The sequence below is a fragment of the Dendronephthya gigantea genome, unplaced genomic scaffold (assembly GCF_004324835.1).
Source record: "Dendronephthya gigantea isolate DGI-Jeju-01 unplaced genomic scaffold, DenGig_1.0 000324F, whole genome shotgun sequence".
Classification (NCBI taxonomy): domain Eukaryota; kingdom Metazoa; phylum Cnidaria; class Anthozoa; order Malacalcyonacea; family Nephtheidae; genus Dendronephthya; species Dendronephthya gigantea.
Window position 1 is genome coordinate 92,245 of NW_021163334.1, and position 11,911 is coordinate 104,155.

General features: G+C 36.3%; 1 long non-coding RNA gene across 1 annotated transcript; it reads left to right on the forward strand.

The window, feature by feature from the left end:
- The first annotated feature begins 79 nt into the window (after positions 1 to 79).
- On the forward strand, positions 80 to 573 carry LOC114541942. Its single transcript, XR_003689418.1, has 3 exons — positions 80 to 116; positions 344 to 407; positions 496 to 573. It is a non-coding gene; the product is annotated as an uncharacterized LOC114541942 (long non-coding RNA).
- Positions 574 to 11,911: the final 11,338 nt, after the last annotated feature.

Sequence of the window (11,911 nt, forward strand, 5' to 3'; positions counted from 1 at the left end):
ACATTGTCAAAGATCGGGATATTTCTGTGCGGATCCGAGCTGTCCAGCTTCTGGTCGATGTTATTGAATCCTCTGATTCACCGAAAGTTTGCGATGTTTTGCATATAATCGAGAAGGTACTCAATACAATCATTTTCAGACGGTTTCAATTCTCCACTCCAATTTCCCTCTTCATTCGTGATGAGCTGATACTGTACTTCAATAGAAAACTCTTTCTTTCAGTGAAAGCTTCCTGACCTGAAACCTAACTATATATCCGCAAATTGGATCGTTTTACACGGGGGTCGTGAATGCAAACGCATCAGTGAAGTAAAAGGATATATATTTTATTTATCAATTCCAGATTGCCACTGTCCAGTTGATCCTCTCAAGCGATACGTAAAGCCGTCATGTAAAGAACATGTAAGGTAATTATAGAGACTGCAAGGTATATGTAGGAGCATCTAGAGACATAAAATTACATCTAATCACTGTAATTTGTCTTTGTTTCTGCAGCCTCATGATGAAACAGCGTAGAAAGACATCAAGGAGGCTGTATTAGGATTAGTACGCTTGTTCAAGGTAATGAAGGACATGGAGAGATTGTCCACACATATTCGTTCATTGTGATGAAGTTATTTTCGTGAACAAAAATAAGTGTAATTTAATGCCACACTTGCTTCTCTTTCAGTAATTTCATTCTATTTTTGCAGATGAATTTGTTTCGTAAACCTCAAGAACGAGCCGAACGAATATTCAATATATTAGTGTACCACATAAAAACTCATTATGACAATGGCTATCGACGACGTAGTGCATCGGAAATACGGCTTTCGGTAAGGCAAATTCAATTTTATTCCTCGCGATTTTTCTATGATGTCTCACATTGTGTTTTCTTAAAGATTCTTCAATGTTTCCTCAGTCTGCGAGCTGACAACGTCTAGGCCTTGTGCAAGACAAAAGTAGAAAAGTTTAATTCACTTCGTATTTTGTTTGTTCTGAAAGCAAAGGTTGGTTAATGACGATAGTGCCACGTATGTCAGGTATTCTGCTTCCAAAATCCTTTTCTTGTTTTCTTAATACATTCTCATTTTTGTTTTAGTTCTGCAGAAGATAAGACAAACGGGATTGTTTCACTGCCTTAAAGCGAGGCGATGAATGTTATTCTTGTGTGCTTACAACAGGTAAACTTTTCTATCATAATATATCATCTGGCATTAAGTTTCGATTGAAGTTCAACTTTCTTCATTTTCTAGGAATTGGAATGGGAGGTGTTGGATGTTGTTCTGAGGAACTTTCCAGAGGCACTGCAAGATAAAAACTTGATACTTTCTGGAAAGCAATATTTACGTTCAATATCTACAGTCTTCTCTAAAATGGGAAGGGAAGTGAAGTTGTGTACTTTCACACCAAAATCATGAACTAAAAATTTTACTTTGCATTCAGGTTTCAAATTACGATTTTCTTCCTGGATTATTTCGTGTTCCTAATGATATGCGCCGACCTCATTTGTACGCTAGAATTTTTCCAGTACGGTTCTTATCAATCAGTTTTTTGCATATATCATAATATCTTTACCATAAATATACCAAAACATACCATACCATAACCATACCATATCATATCATATAATCATATCATATAATCATCATATAATCATATCATATAATCATATCATATAATCATATCATACCATAACTAACCATAACTAAATCATACCATACGATAACCATATCTTACCATAATAATATCACACCATACCATACCATAACGAAATCATACCATACCATAACCATGCATATCATACCATAATTATATCACACCATACCATAACCAATTTATACCATAATTATATCATACCATACTAATGATTTAATTGGATATTTTATTGTAACACGTGCAGGTAATAACGGAGCTGTGTACGTACCACATTTTTATTGGTCAAGATGAACAGGTAAGAATCTGCGGGACTTTATTTTCAGCGGTTGTCTGTTCTTGCTTAAACGTTGTTGTATATTTCGTCTAGTGTTGTCTAATGCGTACTTGGTTGCTCATTTCGCGACGTTAAGCGTATCTTGTCTCACCATATGTATGTTAGAAATGCCTTCAGTTATGGCAAGGTATGGCTACTTAAAATAGTCTGGAATTTGAGACGTTTTTTATGTCCATTAGCACTTTGTAAGAATGAAGTTGATTTAAGTAGTTGCAGCGTTTTAGAAGTTTATTTCTTTGGAGATATTTGAAATCGTGCCTGATAATGTGCTCAGTGAATTTACAGAAACGTTTTTCAATAAACTCCAGCCTAAACGTAACGTCTCTTGTGATGCGAGATACTCCTTCACAAATATATGATTTTTTAAGTAATAATTACTAAATTTTCTGTCCTTAGACTGCTCCCACAATATCTGGAAAAGTTTACTAAACTTTCGCCAACGACTCAAGTTGCCATACCACTGCTAGAATTTCCCTCTGGTATGTTTCTTGAAGTTACGTAAATTATGAAATCTGTTACAAAATATCAATGTACCCCCTAAAGAGAGCTAGGTTGTGTAAACACACAATCGTATTCGGCGAAAAGTTGGTAGCATTCTTTTAAATCGTTTAAATCGCATTGTAACAGCTTTGTGCTTTGTACAAAAACTTCACAGCGATCCAGTTGAAACAAGTCTTTGGAATATGTTTGCCTTACACAGAATCATCGAAGTTGGCTCAACGCATAACATCTGAAACTTTTTATTATTGGTTTTGTCAAAATGATTAAAATATAAACGAACTGATATGTTTCACCTTAGATACTCTCAATACACTGTAGCTCTTGCTGATAATGTCATTCCATCCTGGTTTGTCAACTGTCCGCTATTGTTAAGAAAACAATTCGTGCCATTTATTACGAAAGTAAGTCCACATGTCATTCTATTGCCACGGGGATTGCTTGCTGAATTTTCAATAGATATATTTGCAAGAGCGACCAAGTTTTAATATTCTTCTAGTGAAAGCTCTTAGGAACGTATTTGTCATTTCCAGGCTTTTCAACTGATAGAAAAACTCGTGCAGATGATTCTAGCCAGGTGCCAAACACAAAATTCGATACCAAAGCATCTGACCTTCTTACCCGCGATTTAAAGGCCACTGGTACCGTATGCTCAGTACAGAAATCTTGTGACTCAAACATCTTGTGACGACCAGCGGTGGGAAAGACTGAGATTTATGAAAGTTTAATTCCAAAACAACTCTTTGGTAAGCCCATTTATTTTCTCAGTCAAATTGTGCTCTGAATGTTTTCGCCCACAACTTGTCAACGATGGGTCAAACCTGTTCAATGTTTCGGTTGGGCATTCCGTTGGCGGAATGTCAAATTGATATTGTTGTATTTCAGATGATTTATCGGCCGAACTCATTAAAGAAGGAGCCAGACAACGCCTTGAAACTACAACAGAACTTCTTAGCAAGAGCACAGACAGCGTACATTGATTGTAGATCTTGTCAAAGATCGCCTCGCATCGTGTAGAGAAGATGAGGAAACTAATATTGAAGATACCCGGGATGATGTTGAAATGAAGAAACCGAACTCAAGGAGTCAGGTTTGTAATGTTAAAACAGATCGGCCATTGTTCGCGCATTTACGAAATGAACAAATTATCTGCCTGCATTTTAGACAGCGCAGAACAAAAGATGCTGCTTACAGAACACGGCAGATCTTCACCCTCGTCGATTTTATTACAAGATTCCGGTCAAAAGTTGAATCTTGGTTCGGCATTTGTTCAACGAACTCGATATTTGAGTCGTAGTCCGAGATATGGACCAAGCGCTTTTATGGTAAGAATTTCTCTTCAAACTCGCTTTGCATGAAATTTATTTCGTGCAAGAACATTCACTATCCATCCCTTACATTGCTACTAACATGACTGGCAGGGGAAGCAGAAAAGAAAGAGATCTTTGATTTAGACTAGCTTTTTCATTTTACAATCGTTTCAGATTGATGTCGTACCAGGTTCCAAAGACACTGTTTTACACAAGGAAGAAACTGAAGGCAAGCGAAATTACCTTTGCAATATGGAGGAAATATATATTAATATGACTATATTTACCAATTTTTCTTTCACAGGGAACAGTCAAGGCTTATTAACTCGTGAAGAGTTTCAAAAGGTAGCAATTTTAAGATCACGAATCATCATCGTGCATTAATCTCAACATCTGTTTAATTTTAGCCTGTTCCTGGTAAATCCCTTCTGGATGCAAGTCCTTTGAAAACTTTTTTGAGTTAAGACGAGGATAAACTTAATGAATCCGTAAGTCAAGTAATAATAATGATAAATTGGTCTTACGGATTATTAAATACTGAGCATTATAAACCGGTAAACTCAGAAACCGGTAATCTCAATTTTGCACTTCGAATTACGTAATTTAATCCTTGTGGTTGAAGGTGAGGACTTGCAACGTTACTTATTTATTACAGGGTGACGATAGCGTGGGGAATTCAGGGGTCGGTAGACTTAGGGAAAGACACTCGTAATATAATAGATTTTACAAAATATATCCTTAGGTTTTCCTATGAGTTACAATAAAACCTTTACAATTGTTCATTGATGAGCTCAGAATGTTTCGTTATCACGGCCTATGCACGACTCTTAATGGTTACTGTTAATCTGTTGTAACCACCTGCTGTACTGGTACGATGATTATCACATTTTGTTTGAGCTTTACATACCCGGGGAAAACACTCAGCCACGTCGAGGTTATTAGCTAATTCCAACAGCTTGTCGTAGTATTCATTGTGGAATAAATCTACAGAGGCACGTAGTTTTGCCATTTCATCCTTTAAAAGATTAATCTGTTTTATTGATTCCGCAATATCGATTTTTTTTTCTTCTTTAATTGGACCGTCAATGACAAAGTATGATCCAGAACATGTTGGGTGATAATGAGAGCAGCCATAAATTCAAATTTCTCCACGTTGCGAAAATGAGACTGTGCGTCACTAGCTAATCTAGGAAATGGCCCTTCCTGCGATCCTCCAAACTGCATAAAATTGAGTGTTTCGTAGATAACTTTGAATGCATCCAAACAACCATCGCGGGATCTTATTCGTTCTACCCATCGTGTCGTGGAAGGCTTTGCGAGCTTGTTACGGGTTAAACCAAACTCTTTCATCTTTTTACTTAGATACTGTGAGCGGATAGGGAAACTGATAAAAAAGCTGGCGATATTTTGTGCCTGACTCAACATATTTTTCACTGGAAGAATTGAACACGCTTTGGCAACAATAAGGTTTAAACGATGACTGGAGTAATGAACATGCAAGCCTTCGGGTTTTTCTCTAATATTATAACAGAAATACCTTTTACCTGGCTGGACACAGCACTAGCACCGTCATATCCCTGGCCTCGACAATTTTGAAGGGAAGCCCAACATCTTGAAGTGTACTTTGACTAATGAACGGAATCAAATCCAAAGGCGAAACAGTTCGGTATACAAATGAAAATGTTCTTGAATCATGTAAAACTTCAAATTTATTCAAGGTATGTTATATAATTAATAATGCATAATATATTTTCGAAATATTATAAATTTGAACTTAAAATCAGTGTCTACCGTCTACTTTTTTGCGTATTATAAAAGTAGCAAGCAAATTCAAATGACCATAAACCCGGCATTATTTTAGAAATTCGAAATTTTGACAGGATATAATTTTGTAGTTTTGATAGTTTATACACCCCAACAGCCAAACAATTTTATGATACTTATCCCTATATTGATCATTAAACCCTATAGAATGTATTAAATTATCCAGAAAGTATAAGCTTGGAGTTATCATTAAAATATGCCTTGCACCAGGTGAACTATATTTATTCAAATCTATTTACTAATTATTGTATTTTACTAATTTTGTATTTACTAATTATTGTATTTACTAATTATTGTATTTTACTAATTTTGTATATACTCATGTGTATGTTATAATGATAATAATATAACAATAGAGTTGATGTTCGCGGTCATAAATGTGTTTTTGGCCCGACTTCGAACTCATTTTAGCCCGAGCGTAGCGAGGGTTAAAATGTGTTCCGCGAGGAACATGCCCGCGAACATCAACTCTATTACTATAATATATAATAAACTATAAACTATTATTACTATAATATATGTTCAACATCGTCAGCCTTCATCCCCTTAGCTCAGTAAGTCATGCGACATTCCATGTCAGTTCCAGTAATTGTTCATCTCAGACCTTAAAAGAAAAAAAAACAAACACTCCAAACACTCCAAACACTCCAAACACTCCAAACACTCCAAACACTCCAAACACTCCAAACACTCCAAACACTCCAAACACTCCAAACACTCCAAACACTCCATGTCTTCTGACCTGGATTCAAGTTTACTGCTTTTATCATCTTTTTTATTTCACTTTTCCATTTTGAACATGTCCAATTGCAAAAAAGTATCCAGCCGACTTAAAATAGTTTTATTTTTGCAGTTACTTTCCAGAATATACCGTTTGGTTAAGACTTGTGTATTATAGTTTATCATAGTTATAAAACTTCTTTTTCTGTCAGATATTTTTAATAATTAGCTATCGAGACCATCCTCAGTTGTTCGGGCTGGAATACACAAGCGGTCAGCTAAGAAATTACTCGTCTTCCGACAGGTAGTTTAAAAAAGCAGATTTTGTATGAAGCTATATAAAATATTTCTTGTTCTGAATGTTTGTATTTCACTCAATCTAGGGACATATTATTGGCTGGTTAGCTACACGGGGTTAGAGGCAGTGGAAATGGAGATGTTTGTGTAAAAACGACCCCAACGAAGAGACGGTACTGTACGCTTTTTCATAGATGATTGAGCGAAATAATGGTCAAAATTTTCCTGATGAAAATCTCGCACTGCTATGATTGCCGTAATACCCTCATTTCATTCTCCTCCTGACGTATGGGATCTTATATAACACACAAACAATTACACTTCTTGTCAGGTATTCCTATTATTCAGTCCAATACATCACATACAGCAAAAGAAAAATTAGATTATTTTTTAAGATGATATATTTTTTAAGGTTATCGTTGGGGTTCATTGTATAACGTTGTTGACGAAGAAGTAGAAAGCAGTCATTTAAAATTCCTCGCTGCGTCTCCAGGTGAAATATTTCTCTTTTTATTTCACTTTAAATTTTTGAAACATCTCCAAAAGCTTATATTGTCTTATTACTGGTTCCTTGCAGGAAATTTAACCGAAGATGTGTAGAGATTTAACTGCAATATTTCCTACAGCGGTCTACTTCATGCAGTCACCAAAGACGTAAGTTGACAATTTCTTATTTTGTACTTTTCTGCAGACAAAATCCTGTGTAAAGAATATTATTGCATTTTTACTGAGTTTTAATGTTCTGTCAAAATCTGGATTAAGGCTGTTTTCCACTCACGTGTTTTTCATACGCACGTTAGTTTTCTGCATATTTTAGTATGCATTAGTTGACCTAGCTTTACAACAATAATCGTTACAAAGGAAGCGAGAATAATTTAAATTGGCAGATTGAAGCTTATTATAATCATAACCATGTACGTACGGACTCGAGTTTACTTGATAGTCGATAGCGTCGACAGCAAATGACATTGAAACGTTTGTATGAATATTTCGAAGTCCTGACAGTATAATTAATATCCCGTAGGTTATTTCAAGCAAATATTTGACTAGCGACGTCGAACAAGGACAGTTAACCGCGTCGTGGATCGTAAACTGACCTCAATACAGAAACTGGGGACAAAAAGTCCCCACTTTAGCCAAAATACAAAACATTTTGTTCTAGGCCTCTCAGATCCCGCCTCGCCGCGTATAAGGAACGTTAAGAAGCCTAGGGACTACGCTGCGGTAACTCTGGTTGCTGAGTTGACTGGGTCCGAATCCATGAAATGGTAGATTTGAAATTTTCTCGCCAGAAGTACGGCTGGAATATTAAGTCTTTTAAACTCCAATATATATTTCAAACGATTTTAAATATTTTTTAAGGACTTTTCCCGGAGAATAAAGAAAGACTTATCATTAATGCCATCACAATGCTCATTGCTCACGAAGGTATATCTTTGCCAATAAATATATTTAGTGTTCAACCCTAAAATATACATATTCTGACTGCTATTACCTTCACAGGTGTTCATTATATACATAAAATAGTTAAAATGCCTCGTCTATTTGCAGGAGACCAAAACAAAATATCAGATAAAGATCTCGAAGCACTGTTTCACGCTTTGAGACATTAGGTTGGATCCAAAGCAGGTTTCACAACGCTCACTAGGTGAGAAAAGTTTTATCTTTAACCATAACACACGCTGTTTACTCAACCAGCTCACTTTCTCTAGACCGTGTTTCTGTTTTGTTTTTACAGCTTCTATGAGAAGGTTGGTGTGAAAACTGTGAAAGCTTTGAAGAGGAATAATGAAGCCGCGACTCACGCCGCTGTCGACATGCTGTGTGCTCTGATGCAGGTAAAGAGAGGGCTTTCCTTTAAGCGGCCAAAATGGTCAGACCGGTCATATTTAAATTTAAAATAGAGTATTTCGTTAAGAATATAGTTGCGAAATTTCCGAGCTAGACAGATGCAAGTAACGATATACTTGAACGCAGAGTTCTTGAAACACTCTAAAATACCAGTAATCTGTCTGTACCGAGATCAACAATAGGACCGGTCTGGCCGTTTTTTTCCGTATAAAGGAAAGCGCCAACACTTTAACGATGAATTTCCTGGTAATATGTTGCCAAATCTGTCACTGTCATTAGTGTTACCCTTTAACTTGCAATCCACATAAACTCAGCCAACTTTGAAATCTGAATGTTAACAGGATCCAATTTTATCGAAACCGATTCTGTTTTTTTATATAGCCAACGCACGATAACTATGACATTCGACAAGAACAGATAAACAAAAGCTCTTGTTATCCTCTGAAAAATTTCTAAGCAGTTTGTTGGAAATTCTCACGATAAATGTTGTAAGATGTGCGGTGTTGGTTGCCTATAATCTATGCTGAACCCTTGCATTTTATTTTTCCATCCCTCTTGTATGTATATAGCTTTGTTTTGGAAGAGAAATTCCCTTGCAAAACCCAGCAAGTGATTCGTAGCAACTGCCTTTCTAATTTGAACTACCTTTCTAACTAAACACAAGAAATAGATTAACCATGAAAACTTTTCTATATTCGTTCTACTGGGGTTTTAGTTATAAGTGGATTGCTTGATTTTCTGACGTTTGCTCTGTGTCCTCCTTACAGGTTTGTTCTAGTTGCTTTGCAATATATTAAAATAATACGGGGGTGAAGTTGGACATTCATGTTAAACTAATAGTAAGGTGTGCTTCCAATATTTTGAATCAACTCATGTAGTCTGTTACAATAAATCGACTATTGCATATTCCTCTTAGTGAGACAACAGATGATGAACAGTTTGGGAAATTACTGGAGAAAGTTGCAGGTATGCTACAAAGAAATTTCAGGAGCTTTTCATTCAACTTGTCTTCTTGGTAGTTTATGGCTCTTTGACTGAGGTTGAGAGTTGATTAAATAGCCTTTCTCTCTTTACCTTTTTGGTGAAGTTTACCACGTCCACTAGCTTGACCCATGCATAGGAGCAACTCATGAAGTCTGTTATTTGTTTGTCTAGAAATGGGTCATTGCATTTATCGATTGTTCCAGGTAGGTTTACGACAAAACTAAATAATAGTACCAATTTTACCATTTCTTCGCTTATGTATGTCTTACTATTGCCCCGCTAATGGTTCTTACCAATCGTGGTTTTGAATTCGTTCCTCAACAATTTCAGCATCCGTCGACAACAATTGTGAAAGGTGCTGGCATGGTTCTGAAGGCGATAATCGAGGTACGTTTTATTCATTCATTCATCCATTGAGAATTTTCTGCCTTTGACGAACGTCATTTATAACGCTCTGCATTTTTTTAGCCGTGATGAATGTACATATTAGTTCAGTTGATATTTAAGAGGTTTTAAAGGGTCTTAATTTTGAGAGGTATTATACACACTTCAAATCAAGCCAGGAACAGATGACGGAAAAATGAGTGAACTATAGATCCTCCGGCAGGAATCGAACCTACGCTTTTGCGATGCCGGTGCAATGCTCTTGTCACTGAGGACGTACAGTTGACTCATTTTTCCATCAACTGTTCCCTGCTTGAATTTGAAGTGCGTATAATACCACTCGAAATTAAGACCCTTTAAAACCTCAAGAATATTCCTGCATCGTGTGAAGTGCCTAAAATCATCTGTTAATATTTAGTTAGAACTTCACTTTAGGAAGCTGATGAAGAAACCGCGGCAAAAATACAAGTTCTGGCGCTTGCCGAGGGCGCTCTACCAAAACGCTTACGCATGGCCATGTTTACGCAAAGCACTGATAGACGTTCGCTATTGAACAGGTGCGAATTAGTGTGATAAATTAACAAATTGTTGCAGAGGTATAGCCTCTATTCCATCCGCAGGACCTGAGTTGTATTTTAGCAACATTCTCAGATTCATCTTAAAACTTGTGATTTCATAATCCTCTATATACTAGCCATCTGTAAATAGTTCAATTGAGACTAACAAGCATACTCCATAAGTAATTTATAATCATTATTGTTGGCATAGCATCATCCAACAGCAATGGCATTACTTGCGAGAATAATGTTCGTATTAAAGTAGTTATAGTTTTTAATGTCTAAAATATACAAGAAAGTTTAAATGCGAGATTTCCTGTTCATAATTTTTGGTTCATAAACAATTATGTAATAAATTTGAATACGATTTTCACAGCCTGCTGGTTTGCTCTGTCACCTTGAAAGCCCTGACGAAGTAAGAAATCTTTGAAAACTTTTTTGCGAGGGCCATTATTTACATAAACCCATTGAGGTGATTCTGACTAAACAATCGTGTTCATGACTAAGTGATATCAACTGCTTTGGTAACTAAACTCCATCATTCATCCTTAAACTGTGCCAACTGCCCCACTGACGAAATAATTAAATGGTAATTCATTCAGAAGTGTAAAACCTTTTTGTAAAGAAACAATTTTGTTGGAAAGTTTTTATCTTTCCTTCAGCCACCAGAGACTGAAGAAGATCGTTTATCAATTCGTGACAATGTAAAGCTTGCAGAAGTACGTTTTAAATCAACAATCGTGTTCCAAAATTTCATAATGCATGCTTGCATGTACGTATAAGCCTGTTATTTCACGTGCTATACTTGTGTCTTAGAGCTCTGGAAAAACGAGGGGAACGTTGAGGAATCAACTTGAAGGATATCTCTCGCATTGGAGGACAAAAATAGGATTCAAATCCAGGAAAGATGTGAGAATTTAAATCCAGTTTTTTTACAAGTAAGTGTTCATATTAAGAAAATGGGAAAATGTTCTAGTCGTTTGAAAGATGAAAAAACAATGATATTTAAGCGGATCTTTTTACAGATTCAGTCAAGATCTGACAGCGTACAACCTGATTTGGAATTACAAGGTGAGTCTCGAAGTTAAGGTTAGTTTCCGTTGAAAATATAGGATATGGAAATGTAATGGAGGGTTTCCTGTCGCTATGAGTATAACAAGACAAATTCAATAGTCCTGACTTCTTTCTCTAAACTGTTCTCGTAAAAGAGTATGAAACAATTTCTTATGTTTTCAATGTGACAGACGCGAGAGGAACTTCTGGGGCACTCGAATCTGATTTGCACGCATTTGCAATGGAAAAAGATCTGAGTGGAAACTACGTTGTCTTTTGGAATCACCTTTAGTTTGAAGTCCTGTATGAATGTTTAGCTGATGAACTGAAATAGGTTAGTGATAAGCCTAACTGCTCTAGCTTTTTAACAGTTCTTCATAAAGCGTCCCCCCCTTATTCCTCGATAGGAATCAAACTCAGTAACGTATCTCTGCTATCAGGTGACTATTATTTGAGAGTCT